Source organism: Mirounga angustirostris, unplaced genomic scaffold (assembly GCF_029215605.1).
Source record: "Mirounga angustirostris isolate CCGP_5_RB_7025 unplaced genomic scaffold, mMirAng1.0.hap1 SCAF_8, whole genome shotgun sequence".
In the NCBI taxonomy this organism is placed as follows: Eukaryota; Metazoa; Chordata; class Mammalia; order Carnivora; family Phocidae; genus Mirounga; species Mirounga angustirostris.
In genome coordinates, this window is record NW_026991716.1 from 1,119,737 (window position 1) to 1,143,480 (window position 23,744).

General features: G+C 46.1%; 3 non-coding genes across 3 annotated transcripts; 1 reads left to right on the top strand and 2 right to left on the bottom strand.

Annotated features, from left to right (window-relative positions):
* Positions 1-10,563: 10,563 nt before the first annotated feature.
* On the bottom strand, positions 10,564-10,635 carry TRNAA-AGC (transfer RNA alanine (anticodon AGC)). The gene has a single exon. It is a non-coding gene; the product is annotated as a tRNA-Ala (tRNA).
* Positions 10,636-11,876: 1,241 nt separating this feature from the next.
* Positions 11,877-11,948, bottom strand: TRNAA-AGC (transfer RNA alanine (anticodon AGC)). The gene has a single exon. It is a non-coding gene; the product is annotated as a tRNA-Ala (tRNA).
* Positions 11,949-21,164: 9,216 nt separating this feature from the next.
* Positions 21,165-21,236, top strand: TRNAA-CGC (transfer RNA alanine (anticodon CGC)). Its single transcript has one exon. It is a non-coding gene; the product is annotated as a tRNA-Ala (tRNA).
* The last annotated feature ends 2,508 nt before the right edge of the window (positions 21,237-23,744 follow it).

The window sequence follows — 23,744 nt, forward strand, 5'->3', positions numbered from 1 at the left end:
GGTAAAATGAGGTCCTATGGGTGGGCGCTAATCCAGTATGACTTATGTAAGTTCTGTGCCCTTATAAGAAGAGACAAGGACACAGACAACATGCAGACTGAAGAGAGACATGTGAAGACACAGCAAGAAGGTTCTTCAAGGAGAAAAGCCTCAGAAGAAACCAAACCTGCTGACATCTTGATCTTGGACTTTGAGCCTCCAGAACTGAGAGAGTTCTGTTGTGTAAGCCTCGAGTCCATGGCACTTTGCTCAGGCAGCCCTAGCAAACTAATACAGCCAGCAAGCATGGTTTGTCTTTGGCTGGCAGGGCCAGCAAGATACTCCTGCTCTCACTTGAGGACATTCAACATTTCCAGCCTTTAATAATCGAATCACGGGACACTGATCACGTCTCCATTTTGCAGGATGTGGCATTGGTCCATTATATTGATAATAACACGCTTATTGGGGCGCCTGGGTGGCTCAGTCGGTTGGGCGACTGCCTTCGGCTCAGGTCATGATCCTGGAGTCCCTGGATCGAGTCCCGCATCGGGCTCCCTGCTCGGCGGGGAGTCTGCTTCTCCCTCTGACCCTCCTCCCTCTCGTGCTCTCTGTCTCTCATTCTCTCTCGCAAATAAATAAATAAAATCTTTAAAAAATAATAATAATAAAAAAATAACACGCTTATTGGACCTGCTTTTGACTCCTTGGTCTAAAAGTAGCAGGTGCTTTACACTCCTTGGTACAATACGTGCAAGCGGCAGAGGGAGAAATGAGCCCTACAAAAGTTCAGTAGCCTGTCACCTTCAGTAAAATGTCTCCGGAGTATGTCAGAGGTGATGAACAAGTTGCTGCTTCTGGCTCCTACCACTAGGAAAGAAGTAAAATGTCCAGTGGGCCTCTTTGAACTTTGGAGGCAATACAGAGTCAGTTGGACCTAATACTCTGACTGACTTACCAAGTAGCTTGGAAAGCTATCAGTTTTTTTAAATTGAGGTATGATTGACCTATAACATTATATTACTTTCAGGTGTACAACATAATGATTCAATGTTTGTGTATATTGCAAAGTGATCACCCCTGTAAGTCTAGTTAATGTCTGTCACCATACATAGTTACAAAATGTTTTTTTCTTGTAATGAGAACTTTTAAGGTGTAATCTTTTAGCAACTTTCAAATATGCAAAATGGTGTTATTAACTGTAGTCGCTATGCTGTACCTTACATCCCCATGACTTACTTAATTTATGAATGGGAATCACTGCTTTCACCCATTTTGACCCCAGCCCTGCCTCTAGTAACTAAGAATCTCTTCTCTGTATCTAGGAAAGCTACCCGTTTGTGTGGAGCCCAGAAAAAAGAAAGTTGTGCAACAGGTCCAGGCTGTGACTAACCTGACCTCTGTGACCCACCAGAGTACTCGGAAATGTGTGAAAGACAGAGATGGCATTTAGACAGAAATAGCTAATAGTTTAGCATTCTTCCATAAGTGACTCACAGGACAAACCTTTGGGATTCGATGGCAAAACTATGGCCTCCTCTGCAAAGCATTATCCTCTTTAAAAAAAAAAGTTTCTGGCTTGCTACTGGGTGCAGGAGAGCGTGAATGGCTGAGTTCGCGTCACTAAGTTACCATGAGAATAGGGCTTCCGGGCATGACGGAGGTCTTCCCTAATCCGTGCAGCTGTAACACTGGGCATGCATAACATCAGTTCCTCATCAAGTAGAAATGGAATATCTGAGCGGGTCTCTGTGCAGGAGCAATTTGCATGAGAAAACAGCGTACATTGTCTTGGCCCTTTCACTTGGTACATTTCTTCAGCCTACATCTACAGCCTCATAGGGTGTTTCCCTGGGGTTTTCTTTCCAATTTTTATTTAAATTCTAGTTAGTTTACAGATAGTGTGACATTGGTTTCAGGAGTAGAATTCAGTGATCCATCACTTACATACAACACCCAGTGCTCATCACAGCAGGTGCCCTCCTTAATGCCCATCACCCAGTTACCCCATCCTTCTACCCACTCCCCTCCAGCAACCCTCAGTTTGTTCTCCATCATTAAGAGTCATGGTTTGCTTCCCTCTCTCTTCTTTTTCCCTTCCCCTATGTTCATCTATTTTGTTTCTTAAGCTCCACGTATGAGTGAGATCATATGGTATTTGTCTTTGTCTGACTGACTTATTTCACTTAGTGTAATACCCTCTAGTTCCATCCATGTCGTTGCAAACGGCAAGATTTCATTCTTTCTGATGGCTGAGTAATATTCCATAATGTATATATATCACATCTTCTTTATCCATTCGTCTGTTGATGGACATCTGGCCTCTTTCCACAGTTTGGCTATTGTGGACATTGCTGCTATGAACATTGGGGTGCATATGGCCCTTCTTTTTACTACATTTGTATCTTTGGGGTAAATACCAAGTAGTGCAATTGCTGGGTCATAGGGTAGCTCTATTTTCAACTTTTTGAGGAGCCTCCATACTGTTTTCCAGAGTGGCTGCCCCAGTTTGCATTCCCACCAACAGTGTAGGAGGGTTCTCATAGGGCATTTCCTATAACTGAAGAAGAAAAAAAGGCCAGGCCTGGTTTATAGGTGGTTCTGCATCATATGCTGGCACCACACAAAAATTAGCAGCTTCCGAAGTACCTGAAGGCCGGTGGTAAAGGCAAATCTTCCCACTGGGCGTAGCTTCACGCAAGGCACCTGGCTGCTTTGTTTGCAAGGACAGATGTGAGGTAGAGGTCTACACTAAGTAATGAGAAATAGCTAATAGTTTAGCTGGATGAGTGGAAGTTTGGAAGGGAAATTATTGGTAAAGTGGTGACAAAGAAGTCTGGGAAGGAGGCAGATGGATAGATTTCTCCAAATGTGCAGAATCTAAGGATATTTGTTTTCCTGTGAATGCTCCCCAAAGAGCAACCTCCTCAGAGGGGAATCTTAATAGGCAGGTGAACAAGATGACCCATTCTGATGGATGACGTCTGTAAGCTTCTCCCTAGTCATCACTGTCCTTGTCCAATGAGCTTATGAACGAAGTGGTTATGGTGGCAGGGATGGAGGTCATGTATGGGCTCAGCAATGTGGACTTTTATACAGCAAAATAAATCTGGTTCAAGCCTCCTCTAAGTGACCCAACTACCAACATTACAGACAAACTCTGAGCCTCCATCTGCTATCATTCCGCGGGGGAGCCAGCTACCCCCCTGGTGTCAGGTTCATTACAATGGACCCCGTCCATATTAGAGGGTCAGTGTGTTTTTCACCTGAATAGAAACTTACCCTGGGTGTAGATTTGCCTTTGCCTCTCACAGTGGTCCTGTGAAACCACCATCCATGAATTTACGGAATATCTTATGTTCCACAGCATTCCACAGCATTGTTTCTGAGATAATGAACCATTTTATAGCAAATGGAGTATGGCAATGGGCTAATATTCTAGAGCTGGCTGGTCTTACCACGTTGGCATCACTCCGAAGCAAGCAACTGACCTGATACAATGGTGGAATGACCTTTCAAATACTTGGCTATGGCACAAGCCAAGAGACAACATGTCCTGGGAGCTAGGGTAATGACTTCCAGGAGGTGGTAAATGCTCTGAATCAGTGACCGGTATATGGCACTGTAACTCTCTCATCAGGACTCATGGTTGCAGGAATCAGAGAGAGGAAATGGGGCCGAGGCCCTCTGCTCTCATAGCTGGAATCAGAGAGGGGAAATGGGGCCGAGGCCCTCTGCTCTCATAGCTGGTGGCCACAGGAATATTGTGTTTCCTGTCTATGGCACTGATAACCTTCATTCTGACTCCAAAGCCTTTACATGTTTCTTCCAGTGCTCTCTGTGTGATTGGAACTTGTGTCCAACAGGCATGATTTTATTTAGAGTTAAAAAGAGCTGGGGAGGCGGTCTTAGAGGGGGATGCCAAGGAGAACTTGAAGACATGAAATCCCTACATTCCCTATGCCAGTCTCTGAAGAATTCACCTCAGGAACTGAGTGGAGGAGGATGTGGTCTGTTAAGTTGTGTAAATGAGCGGAGGGATGGGAGTTCTTTATGACAAGAACTGAGCACATTTCCCACATCCAGTAAGGATGGGAGACCTATTTTGGTTACACCAGAACAGTGTGGATTCAGTAACCCCCTCATTTCCAACTCCACTTTCCTCAACCTTGGAAGCACCGAGTTGATGGAAAGAGTGATTAGTTCTCTTCTGTGGAGCATCCCAGTTTACTTGCTTGGGAAGAGTCACGGTCCGTGGCTCCCTCCTTCTGGTGACTGTACAGGATGATCTGCACTTGGAGGTAGAGGGTGGAGAGGAAGGGGGAGGGTTAGTGGCCGGGCAGGTTTGCTTCTCCTTGATCTGCAGCTACGGCGTTGACCCAGGCACAGTTGAAAAAATAATGCCCTTTCAGAGATAATTGGCTAATAATCTCTTATTGTTTCTTTCTCTTCCTGTTCTTTTCCTTTCATGCACATCCACATATTGCCAATGGAATAGAGTCCTCAAGCTTGATCTAAATCTTCCGTGTCTGGGGTCTCTGGTTCAGGAGATCCTGCAGGAGCCAGATCTCTCTTTTTTGTGTCCTTCACACAAATGTTCCTTGGGAGGACAGGCACCATCAGTAATGATGAGGCCCATGGAGTTGAAATGGGTCAAGAGCAAAGACAACCCATAGAGGGTATGCATCTAACTTTGACATGAGCAGGAAAAAGTGAGTAAATTAATACAACAAGAGGAAAGTGAGAAAGGTTTGTCTGAAATGGTTTGAGACTGAAGGGGAAGGGCAGGAATGACGGAGCTAGATATTGAACCCAGCACTTCATTTCATGCTCTCTACCACTGAGCTACGCTCTCTGATAATCCAAGAAGTTCAGAAAAATACCGTACCTGCTGACTTCCATTATTTGCTCCTGGTCTCCATGAAATGAGTGTAGACATGGAGATAAGGACTTAAAAATGTTGTAGAATCTTTTACTAGCTTTGACCCTCAAGTGCTTGACCAGAGGACCTGAGGCATCTAACCGAGTGTGGGTCTGGTGCGGGCTGTCCAACTGCTCAGTGGATACAGTGCAGAGAGAGCAGCAGGCTGGTACAGGGAGGCGAAACTTTACCTCTAGCCATCTTCGGTTTTCAGTGGGGACTCTAACAGAAAGGCAGATGAACAAGAGAAAAACAGAGTTTATTAACACGTGTGGCGCATATCACATGGGATTAACCTAAATCAACAGTAACTGAAAGCAGCAGGTTAGAACTTCTCAGCATCTCCGAAAAAGAACAATAAATTTACGGAGAAATGACAGGACAGAGGAAAGCAGTTTTAGGCTCTAAGGGTGGCAAACTGGGAAGGTAGATACACGGGAAGAAAGTAATGGAGGAAGGTTTGTTTGCAGATTCCTCCGGTGCCTCTCTGGGCTGGTAAGTGTCAGTCTCCTGTAAAAGGAGAATTTATGTCCTGACTTTAGGCAGAAATGGGGGGAGGGTAGAGAGAGCTTTTCTTGTGTTTGTTGCTTCTTAACTGCTTTCTGCTCAAAGTAATTTTTATGTCAAAGTGGTATATTTTGGGTGACAAATTTTGGCTTCCTTCCCTTCACTCATCATGTGTAGTGGGACCATGTTATGGCAGGTGATATTTTAGGGTTAATTTGTCAGCTAACCCCAAAGCATATGAAGACCTGAGAAATTACAAGTATGTCTTTTTGTATCTTGTTATATTTAAATGCTTTCAATTAAGTCCATTTTAAAAATTTACAGTTTAACATTGGTAGCTAAATTAGAATTTTAAAATTGTCATTTATCGAAGCAGGAAAGAATATCCAATGGAAAAAAGACAGTCTCTTCAACAAGTGGTGCTGGGAAAACTGGACAGCCACATGCAGAAGAATGAAACTGGACCATTTCCTTACACCACACACAAAAATAGACTCAAAATGGATGAAAGACCTGAATTTGAGACCTGAATTCTCCTAGAGGAGAACACAGGCAGCAACCTCTTCCACCTCGGCTGCAGCAACTTCTTGCTAGACACATCGCCAAAGGCAACGGAAGCAAGGGCAAAAATGAACTATGGGGACTTCATCAAGATCAAAAGCTTCTGCACAGCGAAGGGAACAGTCAACAAAACATTAAAGGTAACCGACAGAATGAGAGAAGATATTTGCAAATGTCTTATCAGATAAGTATCCAAAATCTATAAAGAACTTACCAAACTCAATACTCAAAGAACAAATAATCCAATCAAAAAATGGGCAGAAGACATGAACAGACATTTTTCCAAAGAAGACATCCAATTGGCCAACAGACACATGAAAAAGTGCTCAACATCGCTCGGCATCAGGGAAATCCAAATCAAAACCTCAATGAAATATCACCTCACACCAGTCAGAATGGCTAAAATTAACAAGTCGGGAAATGACAGATGTTGGCAAAGACTTGGAGAAAGGAGAACCCTCTTCCCTTGGTGGGAATGCAAGCTGGTGCAACCATTCTGGAAAACAGTATGGAGGTTCCTCAAGAAGTTAAAAATGGAGCTACCTTACAACCCAACAATTGCACTACTGGGTATTTATCCCAAAGATACAGATGTATGAAAAGAAGGGGCACATGCACCCCAATGTTTATAGCAGCAATGTCCACAATAGCCAAAGTATGGAAAGAGCCCAGATGTCCCTTGACAGATGAATGGATAAAGAAGACACACACACACACACACACACAGAGGAATATTACACAGCCATCAAAAAATGAAATCTTGCCATTTGTACCAACGTGGATGGAACTAAATGGTATTACGCTAAGTGAAATAAGTCAGTCAGAGAAAGACAATTATCATATGATCTCACTCATATGTGGAATTTAAGAAACACAACAGAAGATCATAGAAGAAGAGAGGAAAAAATGACACAAGACAAAACCAGAGAGGGAGACAAACCATAAGAGACTCTTAATCATAGGAAACAAACTGAGGGTTGCTGGAGGGGAGGGGTTTGGGGGAATGGAGTAACTGGGTGATGGACATTGAGGAGGGCACGTGATGTAATGAGCAGTGTGTGTTATATAAGACTGATGAATCACTGACCTCTACCTCTGAAACCAAAAATACATTATATGTTAATTAATTGAATTTAAATTAAAAAAAAGAAAATTCAAAAAAATAAATTTATGTCATTTATTTGCTAAAGATTTTATTTATTTTACTTGAGAGAGAGAGGGAGGGAGAGAGCACAAGCAGGGGGAGCAGCAGAGGGAGAGGGAGAAGCAGGCTCCCCATTCAGTAGGGAGCCCAACTCAGGGCTGGATCCCAGGACCCCAGGATCATGACCTCAGCGGAAGTCAGCCGCTTAAGCGACTGAGCCACCCAGGTGCCCCTATGTCATTTTTTTTTTAAGATTTTATTTATTTATTTGAGAGAGAGAAATGAGAGAGAGAGAACACATGAGAGGGGATAGGGTCAGAGGACGAAGCAGACCCCCTGCCAAGCAGGGAGCCCGATGCGGGACTCGATCCCAGGACTCCAGGATCATGACCTGAGCGGAAGGCAGTCGCTTAACCGACTGAGCCACCCAGGCGCCCCTATGTCATTTATTTTTAAACCTAATTTACTGAAGACTAAACTAGATTTATTTTGACTTTTTTTTTGTCAAAAAGCAGTAGTATCTCAATATGATAAGGATAGAAATGATTGCAAAAAATGAAGACCAAAATTGGTCCTACTGGTTTTAGGTGGAAAAGTGATCTTTCATAGGTTAAATTTAGTTTTGCAGTTTTCACTGATGGTGAAGTGCTAATGCATGCTGGGGTATTTGCAGAAATGTGCTGGTTAATCAAGCAACAAAGCCATTAAAACTTAAGTTACGTTAACACCAAAACATGAAATATATGCAAAACAAAAAGAGTTCTTTGAAAGGAAGATTGAATCCAAGAGCAGATGTTCAATATTTTACATAATAACATTAGTGATCCAGGCTGTTACAAAATGGTACTTTATCAAAAACTGTGATTGCCAAGACATTAGTGAAGGGTTGCCTCAAAGATGTTGACCTAGAAATGGTGAATGAATATATGGCAAAATAAAATGAAATAGTGATTTAGTTTCCACCCAAGGAATGCCAAGAAAGAAGTTATTGATGAAATTGAGTTTTCATATCTGAATTTTTATGACCTTAGTTTTATTCTGCTTTCAGTTTTTAGTATTCTAATCTCAGTAGTGACCTTATCCTTCATTTAAGAATGCTTAGTGTTGTTCTTTCCTGGAGCCCTTAAAATTGAGAAATTCCAGACAGATGCAAAACTAGCAGCGATGGCATGTCATTGGCAAGGCTGTTTGGCAGTAAGAAAAATTAAAAGGCTCAGTTAAAATGACCAGAGACGTTCAGTAATTTTCCCCATGTCACCAGAGAAATCAAGATGGCCTAATGTGAAATAATTTCTCATAAGAACATGCACAGCACACACACACACACACACAATAGAGAGATTCTTCTTTTATGGGCCATTTCACGGTGTCTTTTGACTGATCCTCATACGACATGCACACACATAGAAAACTTCAAGGTAGAAATGAGTTAAAAAGTGTGTTGCAGGAATGCCTGGGTGACTCAGTCAGTTAAACGCTTGCCTTTGGCTCAGGTCATGATCCCAGAGCCCTGCCCCGCATCGGGTTCCTTGCTCGGCGGGGAGCCTGCTTCTCCCTCTCCCTCTGCTGCTCCCCCTGCTTGTGCTCATAATAAATTGAAAAAACCACACTGTTTACAGATTGTAGTGTGGCGACAAAATTTTTTTCTTTTATGAATAACTACATATTTACAATATGTACAGAATTCAAATTAAGGAGTGAAGATATTTGGAGGAAAAATAAGAGTGTAATCTTAGAACATGTTTGATGGAATCACCAGGTGTGAGGGATGGTAGAGGTAGGTCTCCGGAAAAGCGCAAGGTGTGTCTTCCGTGTGGAATCCGGGAGGCGCAGAATTGCTTGGCGACTCCTCTTGCAGGAAAGGAACATTTATTTTGGGTGGAGCACGCCCCCTCGAGTTGGTGTAGGTTAATCACTGAACAATTGGTGATTGGGCATGACTTGCCAATGTGGCCCACATTTATGGAGTGGGAGAGATGAGAGGCTCCTAAACTCGTGAAGCAAAACCTTCACAGTGCCTCTCGATTAATGCAGCAGTTTGGTTTCCTGAAAGTGGCACATTATTTGCGACAAACACTGAATTAACAGAAACCAAACCAATCACCTCTTTTGTGATCAAGAATAGCCTTTCTCGGGCGCCTGGGTGGCTCAGTTGGTTAGGCGACTGCCTTCGGCTCAGGTCATGATCCTGGAGTCCTGGGATCGAGTCCCGCATCGGGCTCCCTGCTCGGCGGGGAGTCTGCTTCTCCCTCTCCCACTCCCCGTTCGTGTTCCCTCTCTCGCTGTGTCTTTCTCTGTCAAATAAATAAATAAATAAAAATCTTTAAAAAAAAAAAAAAGAATAGCCTTTCTCTTTCACTGAGCTCTCTTGCTTTGCACTCAGGTCTCCCTGTACAATATTTTCTCCTGGTTTAAGTCAGACATAAAAACTATTTTACTTTATGAACTGGGTGGTCTGATCAAGTTCACGAGGACTCGTCAAAGTTATTATTGTGATCGAGACTGTGGATTCAAAACTCCCTTTGGAGGAAGGTAGAGTTGTCCCACAAGGAAAAAGCAATTGCCCTAAGTCGGGAGACAAGGTGTGTCTGTGCTCTTTGATGCTTCCCAAGTGCCCAGGGCTCCTACCCCAGAGTCTGAGCTCAGGACCAGTGGGAGAGAAGTTTTCCCAGCTCTGGTCACCTCTTTAATTTTGGAATCCAAACAGGGCAGGGCAGTGTGGCAGGTCTCTGTAGTAAACGAGCATCTTCTGCCTTCTCAGCTCACACCCGGCATCCTTGATTCTCTCTCTCAGTCTTTCTAGAGATGGCAAGGGAACAGAGAGCGGCCTGCTTCTTCGGCTGGGATGGACTGTCCCTGACCTGTCACCTGACCTGTCATCAGGGCCAGCTGCAGGGGACAGTGACCAGCATGCTTGGCAGGGCTCAGGACCCAGCAAATTATGCAGCCTCTCATTACTGGGCATTCCCATGTTCTTCGTTCCAGAGGAGAAACTGTCCTCCCCAAAAGTACTAGAGCAGGTTGACGTTTTCAGATTTCCTAGGCCTTTAATTTTGAATTTTCCCTCCCATCCAGGAAAAACCCTCTTGACCTGGTCCCGGATGCTAGTTTGGGGCGCATGGAAGACGAGGTGGGTGTGGTTTAACTGTCTTAGGAGCTGTCCTTCCAGGTTGGAGAGGTTCCTGCTCTCGGAACTCAGATTTTCCACACAACTCAGTTTCTGTGGAGTGTGAGACTTAACGCAGCAGCGGTTGCTCATGGTGGATGGATAATAAAAATGCCGACTTTGAGTAAACGAGCATTAATTATCACCTTGTATTCCAGAATGCCTATCTAGGCAGTTCGCTAAGAGAGCATCCTCCTAATACAAAGAATTGCAGACCAAAACCTGGGGTTTTTCATCCAGAGACCAAAAGATCCCTGTAGCCGAGGTTTAGGAGGATCTGGGAAGTGGAGGTGCCGGGGATTGAACCCGGGGCCTCGTGCATGCTAAGCACGCGCTCTACCACTGAGCTACACCCCCGACGCTCTTGCTCGCCCTTTTCCCTTTTTTTCAGAAGCATTTTAATCACAGCCATCTACCTCCCCAGGAGCCCTGAGGACCCGAGACTGCTAACAAAGACTCTTTATATACAGCTCCCTTATTTTTGAGCCCCCTAGATTGCATTCCCTGTCCGGCTGCATAAAGAGGAAGGCAGTGATGCTGGACAGAAAGGCACCCTTCCCAAGGTCCATTCGTGCTGGTCAGCCCACCCTAAATTGGGGCCACACACAAAGCGTTAAGAGAAGACGTCAGGGAAGAGCCCCTTCCTAGCTCTGTCTGCTGAAAGAGCGACACCCTGGTGACAGCGAGGAGAGCCGGCGTCCTATCTTAATTTCCTAATACAGATCCCCACCAGCAGGAACCAAGGCTGCCGGAAGGATCTGCTGTCACCGAGGCTTGGGGCAGGGAAATCACAAGAGGAGCCTGGACCGTCTCTCCCTGCCAGAATGTAAGAAATGCTCAACAGACGCCGGCCCACTTAGAAGGACACAGGGTCTACTAGACAAATCTTGGAAGCACTGAGCGTTACAATGAACAAAAATCCGGGGCGCCTGGATGGCTCAGTTGGTTACGCGTCCGCGCCTTGATCTCAGGGGGGCGAGCTCGAGCCCCGCGATGGGCTGGGGGTGGGGTCCACTTAAACAAAAATAAGTAAATGAATTTAATGGCTAAAATAAGAATGCCTGAGTCTACACTGATAAGAAAGGAAGAGGGAGGAGAGGAAGTTTTCTTTACAACGGTATGCCCCTCAGTTTCCGGTGACTTTGGTGGAAGTAGCCCTGGGTTCAAACAAAGATCCACGTACACCTACGTCATTATGGTATATAGGTATATATATAGGGAGTCTGCTTTGCCCTCTGACCCTCCTCCCTCTCATGCTCTCTGTCTCTCATTCTCTCTCTCGCAAATAAATAAATAAAATCTTTAAAAAAAAAAAAGTCTTTCCATTGCTCTTTTTCTTTCCCTTTCACAGGTGAGAATTTAATAGTAATTCGTTGCAGTTCCGAGGGCGTCGGTTCCTCCACCCCGGCTGCGTCCACACCGCACTGAGAGCACTTGACGTAGTGAAAAGAACACGCTGTTCGAATGTTGGTGGCCCGCCCGGGGGGGCACTTAGGTCACCTCCTGACTTGCTCGTGCCGAGGCAGCCACGTCGGAGGGAGTCAAAGCCACCGGGTCCCTGTAGGTGCAAACGCCACCCCCGGGGGGAGGGGCGCGCCTGGAGGTGCTGGGGATCGAACCCAGGGCCTCGTGCATGCTAAGCACGCGCTCTACCACTGAGCTACACCCCCCTGCGGGGGAGGAACCCCAGTCTCCGCCGTACCGGCCGCCGCTATTGTCCGCAGGGGCGCCAAGATTTAAGCCAAAGGGTCGGGGTCCGCTCCGTGCAACTCTGCTGTTCGGAAACCCTCCAGAGAAGAGACGTTGCGTTACTGTGCAACCGGGTTACAAAGGACTATGCGCAAAATTCAAGGGGATTTCCCGGGGGTAGCTTTTAACAATCTCATGTCCTGTGATTAACGTCAGTGGGAAGGATAATAACCTGATCTAGGGAGCCTGCAATTATAGGGAACTCGCAGCCGTGAAGATTGACTCCCTCTGCCAGACAAGGCTCCAGCCGGCTGCAGAGCTTGCGGGTGGGACGGGAATAAGAACGGGGGCGGAGGGGAGAGTTGTAAAGGCCGGGCAGGGGCAGACCCAAGTACTGTGAGCGCTGGGAGCCCTCCTCCCCGGCCGCCTGGGTTTGCGGCCGCGCTCCTCCAAACCCTGCCTCTGTGGTCACACCGGTCTCCCTGTGTGTGTCTCTTCCTGCAAGGACACCAAGCATATTGGGTTAGGACCCACCCTCATGGCCTCATCTGGACTTGATTACATCTGCAAAGACCCTATTTCCAAACAAAGTGACATTCTGAGGTTCCAGGAAGCCCATGAATTTGGAGGGAGGAGCATCATCAACTCAGCACCACCACCCTCTAACATAAGATGTATTAATTACAGTTCTCCTTATGCCTCAGAATTTGAGTAACAGGATACCAAAAGGGGAGTGTACCTTAGGACAAAAAGAAATATCACCAAAAGATGGCTTAATGGGATTTTGTATTTTCTTTATATGGAAGTTAAATATGATTTAAAGAGGCGTGTGAGGGTGCCAAATAAGCTGCAATATTATTTAAGAAACAGGGCTGACCTTCATTAAAACTTACCTGATATTAAAACAGAACAAAACAAAACCCCCCAGAAACCCCTTTCTTAGCATAGACATTGGAGGGAGACAGAGATTGAAAGTACAGAAAAGTTTAGAGAGCGTGTTGCCGAAACCCAAGTTCAGCTGCCCGCCACTTGAAAGACCAGTACTCAAGAGTTTTGATTGGAAAGAAATATGAGCTTTATTCAGGAGGCCGGGGTCCTGGGGAGAAAAGGCAGACTCTTGTCCAAAAGCCAATTCTAAGGTTTCTGCCCGGTCCAGGGATTTTTAAAGAGATTTAGTTAATCAGTTAAGGGGGTGCATTGGTCTATGACAGTTCTTGATTACGATGGTGCTAGCTACAGACATCATCGTGCTGCTTGAGGTTCTGCAAGAGGGTTGGGTTCCTTGGTGCCCGGGATGGTGCAGGAGAGCCTGGTGACGGCTAGGAGTGCTCCGTTCTTCCCAGGAAAGAATGCATGATCTACACATATACAGAGAAAGGTTTAAGTTCATCAGTCGCATGGGCTAAGGGTACTTGCTGCAACTTAAAGACTACTAGATTGGCAGGAGGGCCCAAGGCGGCTTCATGGGGAGCAGGAGTGAAAAAAGAGAGAGAAGAAGGAGGAGGAAAAGGAGGAGGAAATGAAAGAGGAGGAAAGGGAGAACTTCCCAATATAAATGGGAAATGTCTTTACCATTGAAGGAGGTAATGGCAATCACAGATTTAGAAGAAGCCAGATGACACCGATGAAGCTCTAGAAGAGGAAGATCGAAACCTCAACAGTACTGAAATTATCCTAGCACTTTCGGGATCTGAAGCCATAATTCCTCAGTTCTTAAAGGAGAATCATAAATCTAGACCAAAGAAATTACTGGAGATTATTTTTTTGAAAAAAAAAAAGTATGCAGTCATTGTTTCCCTTCAAGAAGAATAAAAAAACAGTAGCCGTACACACTATCTTCCATTCATTTTGTTAGAGTGGGCAGTTAGTGAGGCTCTAACGGGATGCCTGGAGGCCAGCAAGGAGGCGGCCGTGGCTGGCTGTGGGGAAGGTCAGAGGCTTGTCCTGGCCGCATCCACAAGAAGGCAGGTCCCACCAGACAGGCCCACGAAGGCGGCGCCACGACAGGAAAGCCCTGAGCAGGTGAGGAAGAAAACCCCCCAAACCCTGCTTCCAAGAAGTCCCCACCCCAAATAATGAGTATTCCACCCCCTTGTAAACAACTGTCAATAAAAGACAGAAACCCCAACCCCCAGGACACACAGCTCGCTCTCTCTCTCTCTGCCTGCTCTCAGGTCTGGAGATTGTACTTTTCACTTGAATAAACTTTCCCTCTTGTGTCACTTGTCCGCCAAGCTGCGTGTCTGTCCTTGAATTCCTTCTTGTGACACAACCAAGAACCTTAGGTGACTCTTTTGGGTCTGGCTGGGTGGAGGACCCAGGACAGGGCAGGGAGGGGGGTGTGCTCCCCGGCAACAATTTAATCAAAGTCATGTATCCGCTCTTTATTATGAAACAATTATTGGGTTAATCACTTGACTCAAAGTGAATGAAGTAGTCCCCGACCTCAAGGAGTTGGGAGTACATAAGGTCAGAAGGCAAATACATCAAACCCGCAAGACTTCCTGGTAACCACCTACTATCTGGTCTTACCAGCTGTAGCCATTTCAGAAGACACAGCATTGAGGGAAACAAGACAATTGGAAATAGGAGATGCTTCTTAGTTTGTATGTGTTGGTGTTGAGGGGCTTCTCGATTTTGCAAGGAGATATTTCTTGGGCTTCATTGGTTGCAGGTGGAGCAGGCAAGGCCTGGTGCAGCAAAAAAAGCCAGAAGTTAATCGCAGACAGATGATACTTGAACTCAGGGGTATGGACGAGAGGGTCTAGAGAGACTGGTTGAAACTGGTTTACACCACAAGAGAAAGAAACTGTAGAGAAGAAGTGAACATTCCATCTTGGGACTTCAGTGGAAGTGGCTGGAAAATGAGATAAAAAGAGGATTTAGGCCAGTGAGAGGATCTGGGAGAGGACTGGCCACACAGGCAAGATTCTAGGGGCAGGAATGGTGTCATACAATCTAGAATTAGTATTATCCTTTCTTTATGTCGGTGCAAAAAAGGGATCTAGCTTAGAGGTTATAGATATAGTGAGCTTAACACATGGACTTTCTTTTCATAACAAGTTTTATTAAATCCAGGTTTGTGGGTTTTCTTGTAAGCAAGCTCCATACCGAACACAGGGCTTGAACTCATGACCCCAAGAGTAAGAGTCACATGCTCTACCGACTGAGCCAGCCAGGTGCCCCAACACAATGGCTTTTACTTTAAAAAGTTAGGCTTTCAAAGACCCACAGAAAATAGGTGAAATGTATATATGTTGCAGGATGCTGCAAAAAACTGCCATTGTCAGGGGTGTGGTTCAATGGGAGGCTGTGTTTCTCGCATGTGTGAAAGTTCTGGGTTCAGTTCCTGGTGGATCTAGGGCTGCTCTGTCTTCCCATGACTCTGGTAATATAGAATCGTCTCCTTTCACCCCCTTCTTCTTGCTATTTTCTGCTCCTTGACAACAGTGGACTGCCCCTACGCAGGGTGACTGGGACCACATAAGAGAGAAATGAGTAACAAGTAGCCACTAGATTAATCAGCTTTTTCAACTGAACTACCATTTTGCAATATTACTGAAGGGAAAGGAAGATGGAAATGAGGGGGAAAAAAAAAAGAAGAAGCCCATGCCAAGAAATAGGCTGCCCACTTCTGAACTCCTTGTCTGTCCTTGCGGTTGTTCTCTATTGTAGTCTGTATGCCTCGTTGCACACTTTATCTCCTAGACCAGACATCTCCACCCCAAGCCCAGTCATCATTATTAGTGACCGAGGTGGGCATTATTGGCAGGAACCATGACACTTCTTTTCATTTTAGGGTCTATTACATCTAAGTAACAATTTATAGAGGTTTCAGAAGGCTCTAATCTCTGAGTCAGGAACTCTTATCCCGAGTTTTGCATTTTCATGAGGCTATGAAGAGGAGGGTCCTTGGAGAATGGGTAGTGGGAAGGGCTCAAAATTATCCATCCATATCAGAACATAAGGAGGTTTTAGGGTGTTGTTCCAATTTTAGTTGTAGCTTTTAATCTGCTGGTTGGGAACTAGGTGTTTTATTGTTATTGTCTTAAGCTACATTGTTAATTCATGCCCAAGTGTTCTCAATGCTAACACAAAGCCTAAAACCACATAATGGTGGCAGGAATTTTCTGTTTCTTGCTTCTAATATAAAAACAAATAAACCTAAAAACAACAAAAACCTAGACAAATTCCTGTTCTTCCCTCTGTACTGACTAGGTCGATATAAGTCTGGGTAAGCTACCTGAAGATTTTCTTAGCTGAATCCCTCACTCCCCAAATCCAAACATGGCTCTAAATCCTGTGTCAATCTATTTTTAATCTACATTTTTCTTGTACTCTCAAATCTGTCTTTCCTTTTTCATGTGTTCACCCATCTAAACCTTGTAAGAGTCTCTAAAATTGTCCTCCTGCCTACAGTGGGAGGATAGAAAAAAAAACTGCTGGGTTGCCTACGTTTGACCAATGGTTTTCTTACTCGATTGCAACTCTGGCTTTTCTCCCTCAGAGTCTTGACTTTAGAAGCCAGTTGAGAAAATAGGAAGATGTATGGAAGGAAGTGCACACCATAAGAGAAAGCCAGGCTTCAATTAGCCTCTGTCTAAGAATTAGAAATATGTAGGTGAAAGGAAAGACTAGCTTTAACATGGAGCTTAAATTCTGAAATCTCACATTCAAAGACTAACCATCACTGGTGGAGCTATGCTGCTTCATAGGCAAAGAAATCATAGAAATCTAATCAAGTGGATTTTTGCCTCATACTTTCTCTTTATTCCAGGTTTCCACACTGATTTTGCTCCCATTTATACCTGAGAAGTTCAAGCCCTAATCAAATACTCAACACTGCTCCCAACATAACTACACACAGGGTTTCAGAAAAGTTGGCTTCCTGTGGTTCTTGTGGGAGCTGCCCGTAAGAGAGCTCCTGCACGGAGGGACCCCGGACCAGCCCACACATGTTCACCTTGTGACCCAGCAGCTGGGCCCTGTCAAGGCCATGACAGCTTTGGGCTAGACGAGTCCGATCTTCCTGTGGCACGAGCGTCTCCCGCACCTTCTCTTTCTCCAGGAGAAAGGAGACCTTGTCCGTTTTGTGTGTGTGTGTATGTGTGTGTTCAGAGGTTAGGGAGAAAGATACAGTGGACCACCTCTAGATACATCTCCTTTTGGATGAAATTTTGCCAATAAACTAATCCAATCCAATCTCTGGGTGCTTGATTTTCCAGGCTAGTGGCTCCCAAACTGGTTGATTAACAGAATTACCTGGGAGACTTGAAAATCACAGAAATTACTGACTGCTTCTCCTCTCGGTTTCAGGTCAGGTCATGATCTCAGGGTCGTGGGATCAAGCCCCGCATGGAGCCCTGTGTTGAGCCCAGCCTGGGGTGTGGGGCTCTGTGCTCAGTAGAGAGTCTGCTGGAGATTCTCTCTCTGCCCTTCCCCCCACCCTGGCTTGAGCACTCTCTTTCTTCCCAAGATAAATAAATAAATCTTAAAAACAACAACAACAAGGTTCCTGTGGGAGTTGACTGTCACACAACGTATTGGCCAAACTCAGGGCTACTCTTTGTGTCTTATGTGATGCAGCTGAGGACCTCTCTAGGCCTATGGAGGTTTTAAAAGGTTTTAGATTTTTGCAAAAGCTTTACAAAACCTAGTGTCCCAGCTCACATGTTGCCTCTTTGAGCTTTCTTTATTTAGGGGAGAATTCTGTCCAAACAAGTCTCCATAATAAATTGTAGCTTTTCCTTCCTTTTCTCTTCCCTCTTCTTTGTAAGGGGTCTCCTGAACCCAGAGCCGAAGCATCCACTAACTGGGTCTACACCGGGATGACTAGAGCACTGATGGTAAAACACACTGTTCTTCGTTTATTTTTTTTTTTTTTTTAAAGATTTTATCCATTTATTTGAGACAGAGAGAATGAGATACAGAGAGCATGAGAGGGAGGAGGGTCAGAGGGAGAAGCAGACTCCCTGCCGAGCAGGGAGCCCGATGTGGGACTCGATCCCGGGACTCCAGGATCATGACCTGAGCCGAAGGCAGTCGCTTAACCAACTGAGCCACCCAGGCGCCCCCACTGTTCTTCGTTTATGACCAAGTTTTGTGATCAATTCATTCCTCTTCTGTTGAATCTCCCCCATATTAGCCTAAATTTTGAGATCAGCGCTCATGTCACCCATCTTACCATGCTTCATTTCTCACCAACATTATTACTTTATTCCAACTTCTTTCTTTTCTCCCACCTGGACCTAATTTCCTGAGATAACACACTGCTAATCTTCCATATAGCTGCATTATCTTACGGGTTATCAAAAATCAAGATAGCAGAATTAAAACCACCAGATCAATGAAATAGTACTTAGTGTTTATTGTGCATATAATAATAGCTCATGAACTGGGAGCTTTCAATTTAAAGCTGATAGGAAGCTCAGGGCATGACATTATAGGATGGCTTATAACGTGAAAATGAGGAAGTTGTTTAATTTTTATAGTGATTGGTTATTGCAGTGGGGGGTTCCTGATGGTTGAGGATTGCTTAAAAGTGATTGTTTTGGGCGCCTGGGTGGCTCAGTCATAAGCGTCTGCCTTCGGCTCCGGTCATGATCTCAGGGTCCTGGGATCGAGTCCCACAATCGGCTCCCTGCTCAGCGGGAAGCCTGCTTCTCCCTCTCCCACTCCCCCTGCTTGTGTTCCCTCTCTCGCTGTCTCTCTCTCTCTGTTGAAAAATAAATAAAATCTTTAAAAAAGTAAAATAAAAGTGATTGTTTTACACCAGTTTTAGGAAGATGACTTGTTTCTTTTACAATCATCAGAGGTGTTTACGAGAAATAACCTAAGTTTCACTTGTGTTCATGAGATAAGCTAGATTTAGTTTGTCTTATGTGGCTTAAATTGTTTTGTCTGCTCAGGCAATTTTCCAGTCTGGTCTCTATTTTGTATTTAATTTTAACAGGGTCTCCCTTGCCTTGTAGTCATGACAGAAGTTGAAAGAAAAGGAAATTGGAGACAAGTGAATATTCCAGCTGGGATTCTCCCTGGCGCAGAATTAGAACTGGTGCTCTGGTGGACTCTTGGTGAGCAGGCCGTGGAGGGGGCTAGGCTGGGGGACTTTTAGTGGCAGAAATGCTATTTGGTCAGATAGCCTTCTCTCGACATAGGTTTGAAAAAAGTTTCAGGCTAGAATTTTGTGAAAGAGGCAAGTTAAATACAGTAAGCCTTGTTCTACCAAGTGTTTGATCCTATAATAGTACAGAAATAAGGACAATCATCCGTTGTAGGGACTTACTGGGGTATAGGGTCTTTCCAGGTGTGCAGCTGCGTGGGAGAACAGAGGTTCAACACGTAGGAGAGTCCAGGTTTCTTCCTGGGTTCCTTCAATACAGCTTTCTCTTTCCCCTTCAAAGCTGTACACATCCAAGTTGCATCAGCACAAGGAAGACAAGAAGGAGTGAGACAGAAAGAAAGATCATGCTCACTTAGGATCTCTGGGGAGGAGAGGAATAAGCATGTTATGGCCACATGAATAAGCTCCTGCTCCTTCCATGGGTTTCACAGTTCACCAAGGAACAGGAAAGAGAAAGAAAGAGCGGGGGCACCTGGCTGGCTCAGCTGGTGGAGCGTGCAGCTCTTGATCTTGGAGTTGTGGGTTTGAGCCCCATGTGGGGTGTACAGATTACTTAAAAATAAAATCTTAAGGAAAAAAAAAAGAAAGAGGAAGGGAGAGAAAAACAGGCCCTCGTGCAATGTTTGTTAAATTTTCTTTTGTATTCTCAATTGAATGTGTGTGAAGGCTGAGGAACAGAAAACCTACCCACTGATTTTTCTCTTCCCTCATTTTCCTTACGTCTAAACACACACACACACACACACACACACACACACACACACAGAAAGAGAGAGAGAGAGAGATGTCAGTAGGCCAGATCAATCACCAAATGTGGCAGGATATAGATCCCAACTTCCGAGGGAGGGAGCAAGGGAAAGACCTTTCTCCAAGAATGCAGAGCTTTCTGAACAGAGAGTTGAGAAAACTATTAGTGTCCATGAAGTCAGAGGTGTGGTGGAAATAAGTCAGGAAAGTCCCAGATCCCCAGTTTGGAAGGCCCGCAAACGACATCAAGGAATTCTTCTTCCCACAGCATGTCAGCTGACGGCAAACATCCTTCTGCATTCACTGTCTCCAGTAAATTTTTCAGAGGACTCAGGGACGAGAATCAGAACTGGGACTCTTTCATTTTCCTTGCCTTCACTAGCAAACACTTAACGTTTTTAAGTCTTTAAATGAAAATCTGCCCAAAATACGTTTGTCAATATTACACGAGGCTCTTGGATGAAGAAAAGCCTTAGGTCCTGAAGTCAGTGAGTAGATGTTTGGTGGACACGCTAAGCTGAAAGCGAGCATTCCAGAGCAAATGGCTTTTCTTCTGTCTTTCCCAGGCCAGCCGTCCTACTTGCTTTGAGGGTCCAGGACACCCCAAATTTTCCAACCCACCGATGGCTCCACTTGGAGGTATCCAGGGCTCTGTGACTTCGTTCTTTCAAATATCCTCATCTATCGCAGGCTTTCTCGCTGTGTCAGCGGGTTTCAGAGCGAAGGCAGCTTGCCGGCCTCGCCGGGTCCCCCAACCTTGCTCCGCGGCCCTGCGCCTGCCATCGCCCCTGTTCATTCCTCCAGTCCGCGGGAAAAAGTCACTTCATTTAAAGTGGAGAGAGTTTTGAAGTTGCAGTTGTTTGTAAAACCCTTTGTGGACATAATCGTCAAGAGAGGGACAGAGAGGGAGAGCGGAACCAGGCCGAGCAGGAGCGCGGAGCGTGCGACGCGAGAGCCAGCAGGTGCCGAGTTCAACGGCTGGTTCACCCACCGAGGCCCGGCTGCCTGAGCCCGGAGGCGCGCCGATCCGACCCACTACCGCTGCGGCCCGTGCAGGAGACGTTCCTGGAACTTTCCTGCCGGAGGCAAGTAGCTTTCCCCAACACTGCTGGTGAGCGGACCCTGGAGCAGGTTACCAAGTGGGGAGTCTTAGAACGCGAAAAGGCGCTATTCGGATTACAATCTAGTTACCCGGTGAAGCCTCTAAATACTACCCACTTGAGTAATTTCAAAAAGAGTGACATTTAGCCCAGTAGACATTCTGCAGGCTTGAAAAATGGGAAAATAGAAGTAATATTTCACAAAGCAGGAAAACGGAAGGGAGCAAGGGGGTGTAGCTCAGTGGTAGAGCGCGTGCTTCGCATGTACGAGGCCCCGGGTTCAATCCCCGGTACCTCCAGTCTCCATTTTCTCCAGGATTAGGAAATCTTCTGGATTGCTTTTATTGCTCGTGCATTTCTTCCCCTGGGGCTTACACCTCCCGGCACCCGCAGCTGCAAAAGGAAGACAAGAGGGAGGGTGCTCAAAAGAAGGAACCAAGCCCTCCAGAATCTCCTCCTTCCGCAAGGGTTAGGGTTCCCTTCCACACGCCTTCCCTCTGCGCACTGAATTCTAGTCTCTTCGGTTGAAATAATTTTCCAGGCCCAAGACAGAGCAGCTTCTGCGGGGGATGGGGGTGTGTGTGTGTGCCATGTCAGCAAACCTAGACTTAGGTAACTTCCACGTCCCTGTGAATGACCTGCGTGACCAGACCTGCAGAGTATCCAGTCATTCCCCAAATGCCCAGCCAGCTCTGGGCCTCCTCGCCCCAAACAGGGTTGATGTGGTCCCAGCCAATCAGCAATTTTCTATTTGTCACTTCCTTGTTCTTTATTCTTTCTCCTATAAAAGTTTCCTGCCTTCTACCCCATTTTGCAGTCCTCTGAGAGTGTCCACTTCATGAAGTGTTTAAGTTTGCATCACCCCAATTTTCTTCTGCAATCATTTTTAACACTTGTTTTTAGAAGTTTAAGGAAAGTCATAAAGTGGAATCCACGAATTAAGGCTACACCAAAGATCCCAGAGAGAGATGCAGCCCAAAGGGGGGGGGGGGCGCAGAGGGGGTTGTAGGGATTGGAGGAAGGGTAAGGATAGATAGATGTGTGAGTTTCTTGTGCTTCCTAAAACAAACATTGTCCTATAAACGAGGAGCCAGTAAAATTATAGAACTACTTTGTTTCTAAACGTGATTCTACACTGTGTGGAGGTATCAAAATGAGTTCTATTTTCATTTCCTTTTGGATGCCAGTTTGTGTATCAAAGGTGCAGAAAATCTGTAAATGCTGAGCTCCAAGAGACAGAGCAAGGCTTGCTGCATGTGTACACACAAAAGATCTCCCTTCTCAAAGGCAATCGGCCGGAAAGGGTGGGATTGGCCATTCACGCAGGAAAATGGATCAGACGGGACTCCAGACTCAGACTCAGGGTGCCCTGTTTATACAGCAGGTGCTAGAACCACCTAAAGCACAGGTGTTCAAGGGTGCTGCTTTTAGACTCTCCCAGCTAAGAACTACTTTTAGAAAGCAGTGGCTATTTCAGGGTAGATGCCAAGTAAACTCTGCTTTTAAATTCCTCTTGGGGTGAATTGGCTGTTCTCTTGAATTTTCCTGTGGTAACTCTTGGCAGAGAGCAAAAGGCTGAGCTTGATATTTTCCCTTCCAGGAGCACCAAAGTGTCTTTTTCCTCTCACTCCTCCTATTCTCACTGGATTAAATATGAAGATTCTACACGGCCTCAAGTATGGCAGTGGGGCAGAACCATGAAAGAAAGTCTCAAAAGAGCCCTGGGAGTCTGGCCACTGTAGTCTCCAAGGGATTCCATATGCTGGGCACTCTTCTCAGGGAAAGGAAATAGCTGGTACCTAGGGTGTCTGAACCTCATCTTTGGCCCCCACATGGCCGCAGGGGTCAAGTGGCCCTGAGCTTGGACCTTCAGATCTGACCTGGCCTCGTCAGTGTCCGTGGTAGCATGGGTTTCCCACACCATCACCCCAGGGTCCCTGCTCCTGACTACCAGAGACCTGTCGGCAAATGCAGAGGAGTGGGCACAAAGGAAAAAACAAAAAACCAGAACCAAAACCACTCAGAAAGTTGTCTCTGAAAATCTAGGTCCAGATGGAAAGAGAAGACAGAAGATCCTCAGCTACTAAAGGAGAAGCGGAAGGGTCTGCCACACTCACTCTTCGGACAGAAGGAATTTGAGACGTCAATGAAGCGTCTTCGGGAGGATGATGACAGCGTCTGCCAAGCACTGGCATCCCTGGGCGGAATTCTGCAGAGAGCTCGCATCCAGGACCTGGAATTTCACGTGACTCTCAAACAGAAGGCGGTATTATGAGGTCGAAAGCGAGGGTGGCGTGAGGGCCCGGGGAGACCCACTGGGACCGGGGAGTTAGGGTCGTTGGTTTGTATTTCTGGAAAACAAAGGAAGGGCGGGCTTGAGACGGGTTTTGGACCCTGGGATTCGTCGTTCGTGCTTCAAGGATCTTCCTGCTCCTCTCGGCTTGCGCCAAGGCCCCGCTCCTCAGCTCGTTCTCGGGAAAGCATTTCCACTCCAGGCGGGACAAGTCTCAGGATGGGCATGTTTACTTGTGGCTTCGAATTCCGACTCTCCCCCAGCTTCCCCTCCTCTGCCTTCAAAGCCTTCTGAAGGACCGCGAGGGTCCTGCGGGAGGATGCAAGACAAGGACCGTGCCGCGCGGCGGGGGGCGGGATTCCGGTCCTTCGGGGGAGGCGGCGGCGCGGTGAGAATTCACGGACCGTGGCGGGACAGACGCGGCGACGGTGCGTGCCGCCAACCCGGGGAAGCGGCACCGTTCCCCGCGGAGGGTCTGTTCGGGCAGATGGGAGTGGGGACGGAGGAGGGAGAA